The sequence below is a fragment of the Drosophila arizonae genome, chromosome 3 (assembly GCF_054131065.1).
Source record: "Drosophila arizonae isolate 15081-1271.41 chromosome 3, UAZ_ARI_1.0, whole genome shotgun sequence".
In the NCBI taxonomy this organism is placed as follows: domain Eukaryota; kingdom Metazoa; phylum Arthropoda; class Insecta; order Diptera; family Drosophilidae; genus Drosophila; species Drosophila arizonae.
Window position 1 is genome coordinate 11,628,625 of NC_142923.1, and position 22,712 is coordinate 11,651,336.

The following is a 22,712-nucleotide window of genomic DNA, read 5'->3' on the forward strand; positions in this document are numbered from 1 at the left end:
TTGTTGTGGACAACGTTCAATCAATGTCAACGTGGTTGTCATCCTGCTGCCTGGTCCTGTTGCGGGTCTCTCCACTCTCACTCACTGTTGTTGTTGTTGTTGTTGTCGTTGCTGTTGTTGTTGCTTTGCCTTACTTTGGCTTTGCTTTGGCTTGGCTGAAAACATCTGCACATTTACCTACCATAATTTTGAGTTCAGTTAGGCAACAGTTATTCCATCAGCGTCTGCGGTCTAAGTTATTTTCCTTTATCGTCGTCTTCCTTCATTTTTGGCAAATTTGGCACAATGCGGAGCAATTGGCGTTCACTCAGCGATTACAGGACAAGGACTCTCGCCTGGCCTCCTCTTGGGCTCCGCACGCCCCTGTCCCAACTGTCAATATCACACGCAGCGCTGGACACATGACAGACACATTGACACATGACGTACAATGGCAAAGGTAAAGTGAGGGAGTGAGATAGCTAGAAAGAGAGAGAGAGAGAGAGAGAGAGAGAGAGAGAGAGAAAGAGAGAGAGAGTGTGTGTGTGAGTGAAAGAGAGTGAGGAAGCTATAACAACTTATGCTGTCTTACTATTTCTCTCTCTCTCTCTCTCACACACACACACACACACACACACTGTCGTGTGTCTCTGTCGATGTATTAAGTGGAAACACCTTGTAAAATGGCTGACAGGTGTTAGAAGACTTTGCAAGATTTATGCGCTGACATTAACATGAATATGTATTAGTGTGACGGTACTGCAGCTGTCAGTGTGCGTGCATGTGTGTGTGTGTGCGTCGCCCAAGCAGTTAAAGGATAACAGCGCATTAAGTTAAGCATTACAACAACGACAACAATTCACAGAGTCTCACTGAGAGACATGAACACGTGTGCCAGGACACGCTGTGGCTGCAACAATTAAAGTTTATTTGCTGCGCCCACACACACACACACACACACACTCACTCACTGACATATAAACACACGCACTTATTCAGACTGGCAGGACGACGTAAACATGGCATTTGTGTATTTATAGTCGGTCCGCCTTGCCACAAAATTAAATAAAAGCAAAAGTCAACAAGGAACATAGATTTGCTTGCCTGCCTGCGCTTTCTGCCAAGGTAAACAACACTACAACAGCAGCAGCAGCAACAATGGCAACACGATGAGCCAACATGTTAGCCATCATCGTTATAGCGGACAACAGACCTAAAGAGACACGCGGCGTCAGCGACGACGACGGCAGCAGCAGCGGCAGCGGCGCCGGCCTCAACTGGACCTCAGCCGACGACCTCTTTGGGCCATTAGAGATGAAAGCGTGAGCGAGATTGGATGGATATATCGCAAGTATGTATCTAATAAGAAAATATAAATAAATATATTCATATATACATATAGATGATTAGTTATATTCATATGCTTTAATATATTTCATTATGTAAATGAATAAATTATAGAAAGACGAATATAAAGCCAAATCACAAAGTTCATAACTTTCTGAAGATCCAAACTTTTAAGACAAAATATGAATTTACATATAAATAATACTTTTTGATTATTTTGACTAAACGCAATCTTTTGGAATAATTTTAAACTTCTCTTGGCTTTATATTCTATCTATGTATAGAGTCTGTCTGAAAAATACAAATTTCCAATTGTCTGAATCTGACAAAAACGAACTTAAGAGCCAGGACGCAAGCTGCTTATATAATTTATATAACATAATCCAGGCATATATTTTATACAGATACAGTTTTTTTAGTTCCGACTTAAAAATAATAAATATATTTTAAGTGAAAATATTGCATACTTAATTGATAAATCAAAAGGCGTTCATAATTTATGAGCAAGCCGTTTGCCAAATTTAACAAATATAAATTCACTTTTTAATGTAAAAAAACCTTTTTAAATACTATTTTATTTTATTTTTATTTTATTTTATTTTATTTTTTTTCGGTAATTTGCCAAAGAATATTCATATTTGAGTTGCTAACAATGAAAAGCCTATTTGTGGCTTCGGGCTGTCCAAATGCAAAATGTATTGAAATATTTTAGTTTTTACGTACACATATATAAACAAATTTACATAGTTATATGGTTAACATAAAAACTAAAAATAATTTAAAGCTCTTAAATATTTGAATACATTTTGTAATTGGACAGCCTGAAGCTCAAAAGTCAATTAAATAATATCAAATCTACTAAATAAAAATACGTATAATAACAATATATATATGCAATAAATAATATATTCATTATATACATATACATACATACATAGTAGAAATATTAAACTTATTTCTGAGTTCCAGTTTTGAGTCAAGTTAAGTTATTTTTATGGGGTTTTTATATAAATTTTTCCCCATATGTATGTTAAACTCTAAAGAATCAATTTCCATATTAAATATAATTATATTTAAGTAGAAAAGGACAACGTGTCCTGTAAACTTAAATTAAAAAAAATAAAAATAAAAATAAAAAAAAAAAACAAAAAACAAAAAAATTGTTAAACAGAACACGTTTGTATGCAGTAAATTGATTAAAAATAAAGTGTCCCATATAAATAAAAAAAAAAATAAAAATTTTCAACATATGATTTAGAATACCATTGGATAAAAAATAAAAATTTATTATAACATTCAAAGTTTTAATAAATAGTTATCATGGTTTCATAACAGTGAATTTTGAAGTTTAAATAAAATAACAATTTTTAAGTATGTATTCAAGTTTGTAAATTTTGTTTTCAAAGATTTATTCTAGACACTTAAAATTTTTTATTTTTTATTTAATATTTAATTTCAAATATTTAATATTTATTTTTTATTTAAAATTTTTTATTTCATAAAATAATAATTATGATTGAATTATTATTGGTTCTTGATTTAAGTTTAATAATTTGGCACTTAGCACTAAGATCATAAAATAGCTCTTAAAAGTAAACACATAGTTTTGATCACTTATTTCACATTTATTCATTTATAATTTATATTCAATCACATTTGCAGTATATTTCAATTATTTCAGATTTGCATTTGTGTTCATCTCTAGCTGCTCTAGCTGTGATTGTTATAGCATTTCTGCAGTCAGCTCTCTGCTGCTACTGTCAGCCATTTTGTATGTGTATGTGTATGCGTATGTGTGTGTGTGCTGTTGTTGTTGTTGTAGTTGCTGGTGGTCTGTGCTGCTTGCCTCATTATGATTGTCAAAGTGACGGACTGGTCATGCAAAGGTAAACACAAAATGTGTGTAAATACAAAGACATATATATATCAAGGATATATGTTTATATATGCTACCTATGTGCATGTATATGTTTATATACATGTATATACATATGTACATTTCTGTGTGAGATATCTGTATATGGTGTCAGCGCTACCATTGCTCCAATCCTCCCGCCTGTTGTCATTGTAATTATCATTGCGACACTAAATATTTGTTGTTTGCTTAAGTGCTTTGTATGCCAGCCAGTCAGCCCACTCAGCTAGCCCGGCTCTAGCTTCAGCCAAGAGCCAAGAACCAACACCCAACTGCCAAGAGAAAGCACCTCTCTGCCAGCTGGCCAGGTGGGTCTGGGCCAGGCCGAATCAATAAGCGTGCTTTGCTTACCTTTGCAGTTGGCTGCGCGTGTTTTATGGCTTTAAAGGCGGAAATTGCTTTTTATGCGCCTTTAAGTAGGCAAAACGATTCATTTTTATGTCATTCTGCTGTCAACGACAATTCACTCCCTCCCTCTCACACACTCTCACACACACCCCTCACTCTCGCTCTCTTTCAACACCCACTTTTGTCAGAGCGTTCGTCATTCATTATTTGCACTTTTTGTTTCAGTTTCTTCTACTTCTCTACTGCTGCTGCTGCTTCTTCTTCTTCTTCTTCAGCTGCTGGCCTTGCTATGCGATTCTCGTAAAGCTCATGAATTTTTTATTATGTTTTTCCGGCTTTACGCGGCGTTTCCTCTTTGCTGCAGTTGTTGTTGTTGTTATTGTTGTTGTTGTTTCATTTTTAAATTATTAAATTTTATTGGCGTATCATTTTTTATGTGCGACCGCTGCTGAAACATTATATTTCGATTAGCACCTGTTTGTTACTCTGTGCCTCGTCGCGCATTTCACTTTTCACAGTTGCCCACCCTCTATCAGGGCCCCCCACCTGCCCCATCCTGCCACACCGTTTGGGGCAGCTTTTGCTGCGGGTGCTGTTTACGTCTTGTTCTGGCATTGTTTGCGGCATTGTCTCAAGTCTCTGTCGATCACACCTGCTAGACACACAACAGGTGCGCTTCCTGCGCCTTCCTGCTCCTGTCCCTTGCGCTCCGCTCATTACGTTTTATTGCATTGCGCTTGAGTTGAAATTTCATCGGCACATAAATAGAGACGCGTTTTGATTTACACTAAATTAAATGTGATTCGTTTGTTTTTTTTTTTGCGTCTTTTTATTTTTGGGCTGAAGAGCAGCACAGAGCCAGATGAATTTTGATTTAAATGAAAATATAAAATTTTTATTTTATAGTCGTTTTCATAATAATGTCTATAAAACTGGAAATTAAACCGCCTTTTGGGCTCTCGCTTCTTTTTACTATAAAAGAGTACATGAATTTATATAATTTTCACATTTTAATTAATTTATAAAATTTTTAAAATATTGAATCCAATATTGTGTATCATACATATCAGTCTTTAAGCATATTTCATTTAATTTATATAAAACTAATTTCATTTATATTCGATATCATACTTATAAATCTTTAAATATATTTCATCTAATTTATATCAAAATTCAAATTTTTTTTTTTTTTTTTTTTTTTCAAAGAAAACTTTTGTTGTCTGTATTTAATATTTTAGGGCTTTACAAAATTTGTTAAATTATTTTATATAAGAAGTATTTTGTAGCCAGATATGCCTAAAGAGTTCCATTTACAATAAAACAATAATGTAAAGGATTGTGCGAACTACACGTAGCTTTGACTCAAGGTTCTCTTGACCCCTTACCATTATCTTATCTCATAGAGATCATTCAGTCAAAATCAATGAGCTAATCTTAAATTTGTGATGTGATTAAAATTGCGTAAATCATTTAATCAGAAAGAAAAACCAATAAAAAAGAACGGCAAAATAACGCGGCTGACAAATTATTCAGTTAAATTATAAATTTAACATTAATTAACGTGATTATCATAAATTCCGATGCGCTGGCATGAATGTCAAGTGAAAAGGAGATAAGAAGAGGACAGAGAGAGAGAGAGAGAGAGAGTGAGGTAGAGGCTGGGAGAAGCTGAGGGAAAAACAAGTACAGCGACTGTAGTTGACGAAGATGTTTGCTTTTTTCACTTCTCTCTCTATCTTGCCGTCTCTCTCTCGCTCTCTCTCTCTTTGCTTGAGGTTGACTGAAGGCGAGGCTGTGTGGTCCTTCAGCAGGGACTGGAGTTGTCAGCCTCCCCCTTGGGGAATAAGGGTATTCCGTTGTCGTTGTCGTTGTCATTGTCGTTGCCGTTGCCGTTGCCGTTGCCGTTGCCGTTGTTGTCATTGAGGCTGTCAGCAGCTGCAACTCAATGCCCACTAATTAATGGGCCGATGTAATGGCCGATATTCCAGACCTCAATCGTGGGTGGGCTGCGTTACAAATATTTCGAACAGTTAATAAACTGTCAATGTGTTCGGTCGCATGTCTTTGTCTCTCTCAATGTGTGTGTTTGTGTGTGTGATGTGTGCATGCATGTGTGTGTGTGTGTGTGGTTGAAGTCATTGAATGATGCCATTTAAATTGATTTCAGTGGCTCATTCACATTCGGTTCGATGACAGTTTTCTTTTCTATGGCAACTCCTGCCCCTGCTCCCACTCCTGCTCCTGCTCTTGCTGCCGGCTCCTGCTGTTGCTGCTGCTGCTGCTGCTGCTGTAACTGCTGTGCAATTGGTCAACTCTCCTGTCATCCATGCAGCTTATTTTTATTGAATAAACATTCACGTAAAAATTAAAAGCAAAAAGAAAAAAAAAAAGACAACACGAAATGAATATACGCCGAGCGAAGACAAACAACAGTCAATGCCAATTAAATGGGAATTTTAATTAGCGTAAGTTGCGCTTGATGACGTCACAGCGGCATCATTAAATGAAAGGACCCAAAGGGCCCTGAAGAAAACAGAGTTTTGGCCAGTTCATAATAGCAGAGGCCCAAACCCTCTTGGCCAGCATTGGAATATACTTTGCGCCAGAAAGGCTTGCGAGACGAATTCATAAACGAAATTGCTTCTGAATATTCTAATCAACGTGCTGCTCTTCCTCTTCCCTCTGCTCACTCTGCTGCTCTTTAAGCAGCTCTTCAATTCGATTTTAATTCTGTTGTCTTATTGTCCTGGCATAGAGCAGGAGCAATCAAGAAAGTGTATGAATATATGCAGCAGAGCCGAGATTATTTCAGGTGTAGCGATTAAACGTGATTTAAGCTAACGCTATTGCTGTTAACTGATTGCTCCACAGGTAGACAAGCATCAGGCCTCGAGCTGTTGGCCATTTCGTTTGTGCATTGGCCAAGACATTTGGGAAACTAAAACAGCTTTGCATATTGCAGAGTTTGCAGAGTTGACTAGCTAAGACGGTGCTTATATGCTAAGAGCAGACTTGAAGAAGTCTACTCAAATATGAGCTTGGATTCGGTTGACAAGCGAGAAGTTGCTTATGTTTAATGAAAACATTTTCAACAACGTTATCTAAGGCTGTGGAGTCACAGATGATAAGCTCAAAAAAGAATAAATAAATAAATACAAATAAAAAAGTGTGCATATATAATAATAAATGTAGAGAAGTAATTAAACATAAAAAATAAAAATTGGTGAATTTCATTCGATTTGAATATGTATTATGTATTTATATATTTGATTAAATAAATAAATGATATCCATTTGATTTATTATGTTTATTTAATATTTTGAATTAATTTATCAAAATAATATTATTATTTATTTTTGTTTTTGTTTTTTATTTTTGTATAAATAAAGTAAAATAAAAATTTAATGAAACAAGTAAGAAAAAAATAAGTTAAATAAATATATTTTTTTATTTTATTTTCTTTTTAATCTCTAAACATTTTTATTTAAATTTTGATTATCTAAAATTAGTTTTCTTATTTATTATTTTATTTTATTTATGTTTTGTTTTTTATTCATTTTATAATTATATCTTTTGTTTTCTGAATTTGATTTGCTTTTTTCGTTAATTTTTGAATTCAAGGATATTTTATATGGAGATCTCTTCTTCCATAGTTCCTTACTTATAAATGAAATATTTTATATTTCAATCAACTTCTACATACCTGCTTATTCTCTCATAAATTAAAGGCTTTGAATCGCAATCTCAAAGATCACAATTTGAGTTTTGATGTGAAATTTACGACTTTAAAAATGACTTTTTGCGCTTTTCGATTTTTCCAATTTCCGCTCTGTGCATATGGAAAACAGAATTGAATTTTAATTCTTCAGCACATAAGCAACGTTGCAATTGACACATGACAAGGCGCACAGACAGATGGGTAAGGGGATGAGCAGGAGCAGGAGCAGGAGCAGGAGCAGGAGTAACAGATTCGCTACGAATCTTGGCAGCAAATTGAAATGCATGAAAGCAAAATATAAACTATGTAACTGAAGAATACAAATTGATCAAACACAAAAAGCAGCAACATCATCATAAAACTGTGCAGCAGGAGGCGGGGAATGGATGGGGCAGGAGCTGTTTGTATCAGACATACACACAGCCCAAAAGCACTCAACAAAACGCAACCAAATCCCAGCTCCAGTCCTAGTCCCTGGTCAGACTAGACGAGGAACAGCAGCAGGAGCAGGAGGAAGAGCAGGAGGAAGAGCAGGAGCAGGAGCAGGAGTAGGAACAGGACGACAACTCGTCGGCAATGCCAGCTGCCAGAATCCAAATTGTGAGCTCATCATTGGGAATTCGAGCAATTTATTTGATGTGTCGATACGTGTCGCCATATTCAGCTGCCTCCAGACTCCAGGCTCCCACTGTATAGTCCCTTTCAGATCCTACTCCTCTCTCACCCTCTCTCTCTCTCTCTCTCTCGCACAGACCACGCCACAGCTGACAAAATCTGCAAATCAAATTACAAAAATCATAGCGCTGGATTTTCACACGGCTATATGCAGCAGGGAGTTAAGCTGCCACGCCACCTCCTGCTGCATGCTTCTTTGGCCCGCAACGCCCAGTTCAGGCCAGCTCAACCGGCCGGCAAATTGTTCCGACGTCAAATGATGAAATGAAATCAAACAGCAGCCGAGTCCAGGCAGCAGCAGCAGCAGCTGAAGGGCTCGCAGCATAGTTTTCGTGTGTGTGTGTGTGTGTGTGCGTGTCCATGTCTATGTTTGACAAGCGACTAACTAGTGGAGTACCTCATTCAGTCTGTGCCGCAGAGCTGGGAGCCCGGACTCGCCGCGCCTGGGGACGCGCTGCCAATCTGTGAAAATTTTAATTTGAAACTTTTTTTTTTGTCTATTATTTATTTAGATGCAGAATAAAAACAAAATTACCAAGAGGGAAAGTGTGAAAAGTGTGTATAAATATAAGGGAGTGTGTTTGCGAGTGTGTGTGTGTGTGTGTGTGTGCTAAAAATAAAGGATCAAACTGCTGTTTAAACAAATGAAGTGTTGCCAGTTGTCAGCAGCTGAATGCGCACTTTTCTCATATCTCTTGCACACTCTCCCCCTCTCTCTCCCTCACTCACCCACCCTCTAGCTATCTCTCTGGTTTTAGAAATAGTTATTCATAATTCACTTTGCCATTTTTTTTGTATTTTCTATATTTTTTGGGGTAGCTGAAATTGGAGCGTTTTATAATTGATATTGACGTTTGCTCAGCTCTCGAATAACCAGTTTAGTCGCCATTCACATTGCATTCATTGAATCATTCATTCATTCACTCATATATCGATATCAAAACTTATTCAATATCTGATATTTCCTACACACTCACACACCCACACACACAGACGATTTCCCTTGCAATTTAACGTCAAGCGGTCTAGTTGAAATTTCTCTAATTGAATGCGTTGCATAGCTGGTCAAAGCGGGTATATTAGTTTACTAATACATACATAATTATACAAATATATTTAAAAAAAAAAATAAATAAACATATTTAATTATTAGTAGGCCATATTGAGTAAGCACTTAAGCACCGAGCAAAAAAATTGTAAAGAAATATATATTCAATATTTTTTCATAATTTTCAAATTTGATATACTCTATATATTTTTTTTTCTCAGTATTTAGATAAAAACCCAAATTAAACCAATTAAAAAAAAAAGAAAAAAAAAAAAAAAAAATAATAATAATAGGAAAAAAAAAAATAAATAAATAAATATATATACATATATATATACAAAGCACAATTTTAAATATTTATACAATATATGTATATGATTATATTTTATATGTAGATTTAACTAGACTATATATCTAGTCAGCTTTCTTTAAAAAGTGTTTTACTTTTTGCTCGAATCAGAAGAAAACAAGCAAATAGAAATATGCCATAAAGTTTATATGCTCTAATAAAATAAAAGCGAATGAATCCAATTAAAAATATGAATTTATCAATGTGCCTGTTCGTCGATTTATATTGAAAATGGAATTCGATAAAATTAGATACAATTTTCAGACAGCTCTGATTAGTTTTCTGTTTTGGGACTCCAGTAATGGAGCTCGGTTTATATGTATATATACATACATATACCAATTGACAGACTTTCAATTAGAAACCAACTAGTGAATCAATTCCAATAAGAGAACTGCCGTTACATAGCTTTCCTGAATAATAAGTACTTAAAGTAATTATCTACATGTAATTAAATGGATTCCAATAAGACATTTCCAATAGGATAGAAGTATATACCTTTCAATTATAGAACACAATAAAGCATAAGTAGCGTTTAAGTATGGCAGGGTTTACATTGTTCCAATCAGAAATGCTCCAATTAATTCATATGCTCATACATTGCATAGCTCCAATCAGTAATCAGGAATCAATTGTACAGATAGGGGCAACTAGAAAGAAAGAGAGGGAAAGAGAGAGAGAGAGAGAGTTTGATTCCATTTGCATACATTAAGTAGAATTTCCAATTGGATTGCCTAAGAAAGTATTTGAAATACATATGTATATATGTGGCAATAGTTTAGTTGGGTATAATTCCAATTAGATAACACCGATTAGTAAGTCTACCGATAGGACACAGGCACAGAGAGAAAGAGTGAGAGGGAGAGCGAGCGAGATTCCATATACAACGATTCCAATTAGACGTTGCTTGCAATGCTTATATACATATGTATATACAAGTGCCTCCAATTAGATATCTACAATTATTGTTAAATATTGTCTGCCCTCTCTCTGTCTTTCTCTCTCTCTCTGGCTCTCTCTCTCTCTCTCTCTCTCTCTCTCTCTCTATCTATATATCTTTCTCTCTCACATACAATCTCTGTCTTTCGGTGTTTTTCGGCCTAAAGCTTCGAGGCATTGACTTAAAATGCTCGCATGCTGCCAAGAGAATCATCATCAAAGAAATCTTTTGTGTACAGTGGGAACAAAGCGCAAGTCCTTAAGGGAAAATAAGTTGTGGAGAGGGTGGGCGAGGGAGATGGGTCGATGGGCAGATGGAGGATATAGGCGAGGGGGTAACGGGGGCCAAGCATCATTAAAGAGCCATCAAAGGCCGCTGACATCAAATGGCAGCGACGACTCTGATTTAAGGCCGAAAGCAAAAGAAATTGTCAAAAGTTTTCTGTGTTTGCTGGCATTAAGTCAATTTTTTTTTTCTTTTTTTTTTTTTTTTTTTCGTCTTGTCCTGGACAGATGCTGTAAAATTGTGTCTCTCTCAATCTGCCGATAAACTGGAACTGCTTAAAAATTCTTTTGTTTGCGGCAGCTGCAGCGAATCTCAAGGGATAGCCAAGGCGAATGAAGGGGAGGGCGAGGGGGAGAGAGAGATGGATAGCTTGGGGCAGCTGTAAGATCAGCAGGAATTTGTAAAGCAGTTCAACTGGTTTCGATTTTTGCCTCGTTTTATTTTCTCCTGCTTGCAGCTTGCCACAGATTGTGGCACCTGCCTGGACGTGGACATTGTAGATGCGGAATGCCCCCGATTATTTTATGAGAGTAATTCGTCTATTAGGCTCTGATTGCAGCGGGCAGGGGGCGGGGGGCAGCGAGCCCTGTGTCCTTTATTGTATTGTTTGGGGCTGGCCATAAGTGGAACAAAGCTTGGAAACGTGACCAAATCAAATTTAATGCGTGTTGCCATGCCACACACATTGTGGCACGAGCACAAACACCCACACACACAAACGCAGAGAATAAGCGTACGCTGAAAGCGAAAGTGGCGCCATCCAGCGGACAGCAGCGGCACATCAAGCGCTTTGTCAATTTGTTGCTAACTGTTCTTGCTCCCGTTGTTGTTGTTGTTGCTGTTGGCATGATTGATGCAGCGTCTACTCCAATATACACACATACAAACAGACGGACATAGATATTTGTTTTTGTATTTGTATCTATAAATATTTAAAGAGCACGTGGCGATTGTAAATGGTTTGCCATGTCAGCTGCTGCACAATTAATCAAGCATTTTGTTTTGCAGCGTTAAATAATGAAGCCAGCGGCAAAGCTGCAAAAGGAGCTCCATGTCAACAAAAAAAAAAAAAAAAAAAGTACACACAAAAAACAAAGTAATGAAAACAATCGAGAAACGGAAAGACGCAAGCCCCTAAGGAGTTGCTGCCACAGATTTATTTATTTATTAATGCCTCATTGTTTGTGCTGCCCCAGCTGGGCAAGGGCAACATGCGGTACGCAACATGCTGCCAACCGTTTCGCAACACATGCCAGCAGCGAGCGCTTATTCAGCACATGAGTAACACAGCGTGCGTGCGTGCGCTCTCTCTCTATCTCTTGCTCTTTTTCTCTCGTGCTTGCTTGCGCTCTTTAAGCAGCAAGCGTTATACACAGAAACGAAACGAATTGAAACGAAGATAGCCACGGCTACAGGGTGTTTCAGGTGTTTAGCATTAAGCAGCCACAGACGATGGCGTCTGTCAAGTGCGCTTCATCATAATTCGGCCGTTAATACTCACATAAAAATACACATGCACACGTATTCACATACATACAGTGGGTTGAGCAGCCTTTGGCAGGCTTTGTTCTCACCTTGGTTTCCCAAAACATCCTTGGCACCCATTCCATATATTACATTTTTAAGGTGTTTGCCTTGTTAAATATTCAACCGAGGAATTTAATGCGTGGTTTCCCAAAAATCAACTGAAAATGTTTTGAAAATGTTTGTATTTTGAGAATCGGGTAATTCTAAATTTATGATACTTCAAAGTACATATATTTTATACTAAATAAAGGCATCAATATATTTATTGACATAAAGTAAAGAAATTGCATAGAAGTAAAGATATTACGCATTGCATTTCATTATTTGACTCCACTGTCAGCAGCTCGAAAAGAACAACACGAAGTGCAAATACAAAGGTCTAACTGTAGCTGTAACTGCAAATGTTACAGTTAACGTTTTATTTTTAATTTTTGGACACAGCTCCGTCGTCCACCACAAATTTGTCCCTCTCTTATCTGCTGCCCAATCGGCCAAAATGAGAGTCAAAAATGCTGCTGCATGACATACTTTGCGGCCGTCGCCCCCACCCCCTTCCTCCCCCCTCACCCACTCCCACTGCCTTTTCGCTTGCGTATTGTAAATAAACGGCGAAAAATAAAACTCATCAACTGGCAAGGCGAAACGTGCAAAGTGCGCGCCAGCATTAAGAAAGGGACAAAGCATACTTGGCCTGCGGTCAGTTTGCTTCTATTTCTTATTTAATTCTACACTTTCGCTTGCACGCACGTTAGCCTCTCACTCTCGCTCTCCCTCTCCCTCTCTCTCTCCCTCTCTCTCTCCCTCTCACTGACTGTCTGCTTCGCTTTGCCTCCTCACTTCAACACCCGCTGCAGTCGCGCCTGGGGCCTGCCTGTCTAGGCAGCTTCACATAAACGCTTTACATATGCTCTGAGACTGTGGAGCGTACAGTTCGGATTTGCCGTTGAGTCGCCAGCTATCTCGCTCTGACTGATATGGGCTCTGCGCTCTGGTCACGTTTGTAAAATTTTGCAAAAATTTATTTAATATTTTATTCTTCCTGTGGTGCGGCCATTGCTGCTGAAGCTACTGCTGCTGCTGCTGCTGCTGCTGCTGCTGCTGCTGCTGTTATTGTTGTTGCTTGGCTTTTGTTCACTTTGGCTCAGCAATTTAGTGAAATATTTTGATTGCCAAACATGGCGCTGGCTGTGGCTGCTGCCATGGCGTTTGCATATGAATAACCGACAGCACTTAGCACACACACACACACTCACACACTCAGATGAGAGTGTGCATGTGTGTGTGTGTGTGTATGTTCTCTAAACGGAAGTGGCAACATTGGCGCCACAGCAAAAGTTTTTGTCGCTGACAGGAAGTTGCAATTTTGTTTGCAATTTCCTTCACTGCACATTTGCCAAAAGTTGTGGGAACCGGAGGAGGCAGAGCAGCAGCAGTAGCAGCACGGGGAGTTCCTCTGCAACTGTAGCAACAACAATTGTCGCCACACGCCCCACACTTTCTATCAGCCGCCTGTCAGCTTGTTTAGTTAACTAAGTTGCGGTTATTACGAGAGAGTTTTACACGTGCGTATGAAGCTGCGATTGCAACAGCAACAGCAGCAGCAGCAGCAGCAGCAGCAGCAGGAGCAGCAGTGACTGTTGCATCTCTCTGTTGCTACTTCTTCTACTGCTGCTGCTGCTGCCGCTGCTGCTGCTGCATCCCCTGTCATATTTCGTAAAGTCAAATTTCGTGCCAAATTAATTTGCAACAAAAGTTGCGCTGCGCATTTAATAAATTGAAATATGCAGACATAAAAAAAAGCAAATGAACAAAAAAGTGGCATACAAAATAGCTATAAATATAATGATACGAAATTGCATTATGTAAAAAACATGTTGGCAAATTTTTATTTGGTTTTGGCACACTTTGTAGATTAACATGGAATTATGTGGGGCAACATTTTTGGAAGCACTCAGCATATGAGTGTGCGTGTGCGTGTGCATGTGTGTGGTCTGTCAACCCGTTTCAATTAGAGCGTATTATTTGATAATTACCATTGGAAATGATATGCGACAGCTACATTATTAGCGCTCTGCAAATCGACAAATTAGAGTTTTAATTAAATATAAATATTTGTTGCACTTTATTTTATGTTAAATTTTTGCAAAGCCAAAAGGAAATTTTCGAAATTCGTGGAATGTTTGTAGTTCTTTTATATGTATTAGGAAGTTTTTTTTTTTTTTTTTTCATAGTTTTTAACTGGATATATATTCAAGTATTCACGGTAGAGAATGAGTATTCAGCAGTCAGTAAGAACCGACTTGTTTAGACGTTTTGTTTGAATAATTTATAAAATATTTATGTATTATAGTGCGCTAAAAATTAAATTTAAATATTTAAAAATAAAATATATACATATAATAAATTTAATTTGTTAAAATCTATTTAAATTGTTAATATTAATTTTATTTACTTTCATTATTATGTTTTATTTTACTTATTTATTTATTTTACATTTTATTCATATTACTTACTTACATGTAATTTAATTCTTAGCTGTGACAATTAAATTAATAAAGCCCAAGGCAACACATCTTGTAAATTGATATAAAATTCATATAGTTTCATTAAATATATGTATGTCCTGTTAAAGGAAACTGTTGTCCTTATAATATCCACATTCACATTTCTTACCTGACTGAATTCAGAAAGTTCTGCAAAACAAAAGAAAAAAATATTTGTATTTTTTACCAAAACATTTCTAGAAATTATTTTTGTTTGTATTTATTTATTTTTTGTGATTTTTTTATATTTTGTTGTACAAACATTCCAATTGAGGAGATTTGTTGCCATTAACAACAACTGAAGATGCTCTAGAAGTGATTCGGTTTAGGAGTGGGTCGACGATACCTTCCTTTTTATGATAATGATGATGTTATTGATGGAGACGTGAGTGGAGCTGGGGCTAGGGATGGGGCTAGGATAGAGTCTGGGCTTGGGGCTGTCAAAGGTCAGCTGGCAACGAAAATTTTTTGGACATAATTTGCTCAATCATTTGCATAATTTTCACAGCAACAGCCGCTTGCCACGCCCCCAGCTCACACACACACACACATGCACACAGACACAGAGTCGCACGTAAAAGCCCCACGGGCTGAGTCTTTTTTTTTTTTTTTTTGTATATATATTTTCTTCGTTCGTTTTGTATCTCGTTAACAAAAAATGAAAAATATTCAACATAAAAACAAACATAATGCTGTCTGCCTCTGTGTGTGTGTGTGTGTGTGTGATAAGAACTTTAAGGAAATTGTTGTCTTGAATACTTTGTGGCCACACACACACACACACACGCATATGCGTGTTCAAGGCAACAAAATAATTGTGTTTACTTTGTCTAATGCGATCAATGGGCCCGATGACATGAGCGTATTTGGAGCCCACCCGAATGACTTGAGTGGATTTTGGATACAGCTGCTTATCCAGCAATCCTGCATCTCTTATGCTCTCCCATTCCTTCTCCTTTATCTTCGTTGTTTTTTGTTGATAATTTGATATTTTTATGCGACTATTTACATTGGGAATTATTTTGCCAAAAAAACAAAGTTAAAATATTATTTTTGATTCTTAAGCACGTTTCAGTCGAAACTTATGAAACTTTAGGGAAGTCCTCTACTTAACGTCACGCTATTTAGGCTTCATTTTAATAGCCTCAGCTTGTAGACATGCTCGCTGACGTGTCATCAAGCATGTCGTTTATCAGATGTAAATATATATTAAAAGATTATATATCCTACATATGTTACGGATATGATATCTATATCTTTCTGCATAGAATATGATATATATATCTACATATATATAAACCTAGACACTTTCAATATTTTCTGGCAATCTTGCTAATAGAGACATATATATATATATTTTGTAAAGTTTATATTCATCAAAAATTTACGTAAATTGGCATTACGTAAATCCGGCATAAAGTTACAGCTTTAGTATCCTCTTTGATTCCCTCAAAAATTTGCTATTAAAAGCACTTTCACGTGTCAACTTGACAGTCGCATTTGGCAATTGGTTTGATTTGCAAATCAAATGATTTATTTATTTTTTTTATATTTTTGTTTTTTGGTGTTTTCGTTTTTAATCTATTTTGCTTCTGTTTCTGTGCTATGAATCATATTTTGTAATCTCTTGTCTGATACACACTAGTTCATATTCCAAAGAGCAGTCATGTCTGTGTGGTCCATTGGGAATGAGCTTCCGACAGCTTATGCGATTACCTCAGAGTCTACAAAAAAGGTGAGGAAGAAGAAGAATGTGAGTCCAATGCCCGTTGCCTTTCAAATTTGTTCAACCGATTCTCTCCTGCTCTCTCCTCTACTCACCCTCTTGCTGCCTCTGTCACAAACAGAACACCACACTGACAGGTGTTGCACAAACTCCAGGCGACTAGAGCTACTGAAATATACTTGGAGTGCCCGCTCGTCCACCTGACTACCTGTGCGCCTGTCTGCCTAGCCTGCTGCGACTGTGTGGCACATGTGACAGCGTTTCGAGCATTTCAATCAGAGCTCAGGCCAGAGATGCAAATGCCTCGGCCGCATACACTGTACAGTGGGGCAGGGCCGGCCACAGTGGGCACTCGGCAAGTCGACAATTGGTTTAGAATCGAACTTTTGGCTCCATGTCAATGGGAAATTTCGTTTCGTTTAGCCAATTTGGCCACGTTCCACCCTTAGCGCGTGACCTTCGATTGTTCCACCCTCGCCGGAAAGGCAGCAAAAACTATTGCTGTTGTGCTCTGTAAATTTCCGTCAATATTTAAACAAATTTTCGTTTCTTTTTTGGCATTTTTTCTTTTTAAATATATATGTATAGATGTATATCAATGGTGCTTACATTTAGCATGCAAACCACTCGAGTCATTTGGCATGCAAACTTAATTACAATTTCATTGGCTTGGCGAAGTAGTTTCCACTCGCAATTTGCGTAAAAATAAAGCTAATACACATTGGCATTGCGTGAATATTTAAATGATGTGCTATGGTAGAAGCACTCTTGCACTCGCCTCAAGATGTTGCAAATTAAAATGCCACTCTCACTTGACACAAATACAAATTGAAATTTATTGCAATAAAATGATTATTTAATAATAATACACATAGGCAGTGGCTCCCAGAAGGCAGCCAGGCTTGACAAGATGCCACTGCACTTTTCATAAATATGAATATGAATATCAGATTGGAGTGCGACAGTCTATCTCTCTCACTTTCCCCCTGTCTCTTTCTCTTTCTCTCTCACTGCCTGTCTCGCTGCCTAGATTTGTGCTGCTGTGGCATGTTTGCAACTGTAATTGTGACTGTCATGTTGCTCGGCTCGTGTCGAGTCACAGTTAGAAAATTGAAATTTATTTGCATTTTTGATTTGCCAGTCGTCATAAATATGCACACGGAGAGTGCACAAACAGAAAGGAACAGAACGAGCAACTAGTTCGTGGCATTTGGATTTGATGAGATTTTTTAATGAAGCTTCATCGTCGTCGTCGTCGTCGTCGTCGTCATCATCATCGTCTGCGGAAGCCAAAGAAGTCACATTAATTGCTTTGCTCCCTGATCCCCAGCCAACTTCGTATTTTATATCGCAAGCTAATGGGCAACAGCCCCTTATTCTCCGCACATCCGTCTGTCTCCCTATCTCCCTCTTCTTAATTCTCTTTTCTTATTCTCGTATTACACGGAGGCAATAAATAATGCAACAGCGCGCTTGAAAATCGCCAAGTTCATCACAGTTGGAAGCCATTCGAAGGCCGCACTGATTGAAATCGAAACCGTAAGGATTTTCTACACGGCTAAAGGATGGCTCGCTGTCGTGCTAAAGAGTGCAAGCTACTTTGACATGGCTTAAGAGTTCAATGCGTCTAGGCTTACCCCACTGCAATGCAAGCATTGAAAGCCAGCCAAAATGGGATTGGCTTAAATGTTGCAGGAGAAGTGAAAATGTATGCATCAGAGGACTCTCGATATTATGGTTGTGTAACGGTCATTGTCATTGTCATTGTCATTGTCATTGTCATTGTCATTGTCATTGTCATTGTCATTGTCATTGTCATTGTCATTGTCATTGTCATTGTCATTGTCATTGTCATTGTCATTGTCATTGTCATTGTCATTGTCATTGTCATTGTCATTGTCATTGTCATTGTCATTGTCATTGTCATTGTCATTGTCATTGTCATTGTCATTGTCATTGTCATTGTCATTGTCATTGTCATTGTCATTGTCATTGTCATTGTCATTGTCATTGTCATTGTCATTGTCATTGTCATTGGCATTAGCATTGGCATTGGCATTGGGATTGGCATTGGCATTGTCATTGGGATTGGCATTGGCATTGGCATTATCATAATCATTGTCCTTGCCATATCATTAATATCAGCATTATTTTTATTCTGAGTTCAAAGAGAAATTTCTACAAAAATAATCTAGCTTATGTACATTCCGCATCTGCGTAGGTCTTCAACCTTTTGCTGGGTCACTACTCGAAAAGTTCAAAATCAGTTTTTCACCGTGCTGTTCACCTTGCGAGACAGCACCCAACATAAAAAGTACATTTGCTCGTACGTATTTATATACATATGTATCTATGTGTGTGTATATAATGCGCAGCTCCTTGATTGACTGCACGTGCCCGTTTCATATCTCAGTCAGAGCGAGTACAAACCACATCTCTCTGCCGCTCCCCTTGAGTGTGTTGGCCACACACAGTATATGTATTTATCTTCGGGACTTTTGTTCTATTTATCTTATCGTGCATCTTGAGAATCGAACGTTTGGCTTTCATTTCCACAAAAGCTGCGCGTCACTTAACATCATTTGTTTTGTTTCTTTTTTTTTTTTTTTTTTTTGCTTTCGCCTCTTTCGGTTTTTGTTTTACCGGCAGCTGCTGTTTGGCAATCCAATCCCCCTTCTCTGCACAGGGGAGAATATGTTACGCTCTATTTCACCCCGCTTTTGTACTTTCATTGTGATTCTCAACTGTGCTGCCCACGCGCGTACACACACACACACACACACCATCTCACACACAAATAAACGTCAAAATCATAAATTACCCAAAAAAGTATGCAACATAATACGAGAAATTTGTGTAAGCTCAGCTCCCCCTTCGCCGTTTTCGTTTCACTTTCCATTGCGTTTCGTTTGCTGCACCCCTTGGGTGCTTGGGTGTATAACAACCCTAAGCGCATTCGCCTTGCACTCGGCGTAACCCAAACAACTGTCAGGATTCGCAGGTCGTGCCACTGGTTTGCGGGCTTCCCAGTGGTCCTGCTAGAAGAAGCAAATGCCCTCGCACTGTTAACAAACATTTGCATTAAATGTTATGAATAAATAAAAATAACTGCATATTATGCAGCTTTTGTTCAGCCCCTACTATTGGCCCTTCAGTTCCCCTTCTCTAATTTATTTTCCAAACTCTAATGAATATCACTTCGTCTGTTCAGCCACTGGGCATTGGATCTGAATTTTATAGTTTGCCATTTGCTGGTTTTATTTTTCTTTTTCACTATTTTCTATTTTTGTTTGATTTCGGCTTGTTTTATCTCATTTTTATGCTATTTTAACTGCACAGAGAAATGCATATTTCAATTTGTCTAAATATGGTTTTGTTTCAGTTTCAGTTGCTCGATTTGTTGCTGCTTTACAAGCAGACAAGCATCCGGCCTAGGCGGAATGCATATTCGATTTATGGTCATGTTCATGTTCGTTGGCAAAAAACATTTATATATTTTATTGGCTAATGGCTGAATTGCTAAATAAATTTATAAAGTTTGTATGTGCATGAACATTTAACATCAAGTTAAAATTGTTGAGTATTATCTCTATTTGATATTATTGAAAATATAAAGGAATAAAATCTAACGTTGACTGGATTTCATTTTTGCGAAAATTAAGGTGTTCTCTTTTTTCGTATGTTGAGAATGGGAATTCATGGTGGAATGGTTTTGAGGAAATCTATATATACCGAAGAACAATACGTGGCCGACATCACAATTCACATATATGTATTTTTGAATAAGACAACGAATTGTATTGATCTAGGCATATATTTTTGTAGTAAACTATAATTCTAAGTCACTGGCAAAAGGAGGCGTGGGAGGCCCTATAAGATATATATAAATTCTTCTTTTGTCTTTCTGCATGTCTGTAGATTTATATGTACACAGAATCTGATCGATAACTCACTCCATTTTCTAAATATCAGTTATACTCAGAATTTGATTCGGGGCTTAAATCCAAGCAATATCATTATCTAGCTAGATATCTGCCATAAATTATATAGCTTAGATTTATATAGATTTTTCTTTTGGTTGTCTAAGCTCATTAATATAAATACTTATGAATGCAAGCCTGCTTAAGAAATAAACGTAATTCAGTTATTATTTTAAGCAATTTACCGCGTTGATGGCTTCAGTTACATAATTCTTTGTCTGGCTCCTTTTTCTGTGGGCAGTTGACCTGGAAAAATGTGGTGAGCTTAAGTTGTATTCAAAACGAATTTCCATTTCAATTTCACTCTCAACCAAAGGCCGTTTGTGGAATATAATTCATAAATGTGGCCATGGTTTTTCTATATAATTGAATTACTCGTATTTGTTCATCGTCTTTATTTGTTTTTGTGCATATTTCTGGTTTAGTTTTACCGCTTGCCACTTGAACAATTTTTCGATTGAGTTGCGTACAAAAGAGACGACCAGATTATATATTTATACAATATATAGATATACTATACGATGGTATGAGTGCATATTTATATGTATCTCCACACACACACACACACGCATCCTTTATCAATTGGATTCACAGCTCTCTATCCCTGTTTGAGAGCGACGAGCTCACTAATTGCAATCGGTGCGTTAAAATTCCAATCCCATTCACAGGAGCAGCAGCAGCAGTAGCAGCAGCTTTCTCTAATGGGCAGGGGGCCCTTGGCGCTTTGGTGTGGAGCATGGGTCGTGGGTCGTGTGGCAGTTGGGCAAGTGCGTCCGGGGCCGGGGCCGGGGCCGGGGCCGGGGCCGGGGCCGGCACTCATTTAAATTTCATGCTTATTGCCACAAAATAGCTCAGTTGCCTGCAGTCGGTGGCTGCAGTTGCTCCGCATCCTACGAAAATATTTTACATATATCACTGACAAGCGACGACGGTTGAGACCGGGGCCAGGGCCAGCCAACCAAAAAACAAGCTCGGGGAAACACCAAAATAACACCAAGGGACAACAGATGAGTGTCTCTCTCGCTCAGTGTGAGTGTGTGGATGTGCGTGTGTGTACGTATATATATACATGTGTGTGCGTGTGCGCTTGGTTAAGCTTTCAAGTAAAAATAGCAAAAATGCTGTCAACATAATAACGAAATTTTAACGCGCACAGCGACCGAATACACTCTCGACGGTCTGGCAACGCCATTTCAACGCATCAAGTGATAATATTTTGATACCCAGCAAACGAATTAAATATATGGGGTATATAACAAGCGAAGCAAGTGCTTGGGTAAATATAAAATAAACGATAGAAATGGTTTCTGTTGTGTTAATTGGGTGAAAAATATTAATTAAATAATTCATATTTTATTTGTAGCATTTTACTATATAAATTTAATTATAATATAAGTAGTTAGGAAATAAATACTAATTAAATTCTCTTTTCAAAGTTTTACTTTTAAATTTTAAATTTAGTTTAATAGTTTGGAATGAAAACACAAAATTACAAAATTTAATTATAAATTATGAAACTAAAATTATTTAAAACATAAATAACATTTCTTTATGAAAACAGCATGATATGATCTATACTTAACATACTACAAAAATATATAGCTAATGAGTATTTAGTAGTCTGTCATTCACTTCTGTTTGTCACACTTATTCGGTTTGCGTTGGGTTTGCCGCGCGGAAAATGCTGGAAAAACGTACGGCAAACTAAAAACTGAAATCCAGGAATAAATAAATTGGTGTGGCTATGACGCTTACATGGGACAGGCAACACGCAACAGAATAGCGAAACGACATTGCATCCTGCAAGGACACAGTCATCACAGGAGCCGGCTTTGCTAGCTGAATGCCTGGCCACAAGCAGAGCTCAGATTGGGCCTCAGCAACAGCAGCACTAACAACGACAACAGCAGCTCCCATTTTCCTGGCAGGGCTCGTAAATTTTTGGGCGTAAAAAAAGTTGCACGAATAAATTAAATTCGTTTGTAGTGTGCCCGAAAAAAAAAAAAAAAATAATAGGAATAAAAGAGCGAAAAAGCGCTGAGGATGCGCAGGGTCTGCTGCTGGCCAGAGTCCTGTCTGGAGTTGAGTACATTTGTCTGATTGTGAGTGCATCCATATTTAATTTTGCTATTTTCAACGAAATATTCATGCCGCCGCTAGTAGTATTTTAATTTACGCATGCATAAGTCATAAAAAATATAAAAGATTTACAAATATATAATGCCAAGTATATAAATAAAAAAGGAGATAGTTTCGACTCAAGTTAGGGGTACTAAAAAAATAGATTTATTTCATTTAGCTATTTTGAGTTGTAATTGATATTCAGTTTCAT

At 37.5% G+C, this 22,712-nt stretch overlaps 1 protein-coding gene across 1 annotated transcript in view; it reads right to left on the reverse strand.

The window, feature by feature from the left end:
• LOC108609663 (uncharacterized) overlaps positions 1-14,820 on the reverse strand; it is an 82,975-nt gene extending 68,155 nt beyond the window's left edge. Inside the window, exon 1 of the mRNA XM_089463805.1 lies at positions 14,649-14,820. The gene's annotated coding sequence lies outside the window, so the exon portion shown is untranslated. The remainder of the gene's footprint in view (positions 1-14,648) is intronic.
• Positions 14,821-22,712: the final 7,892 nt, after the last annotated feature.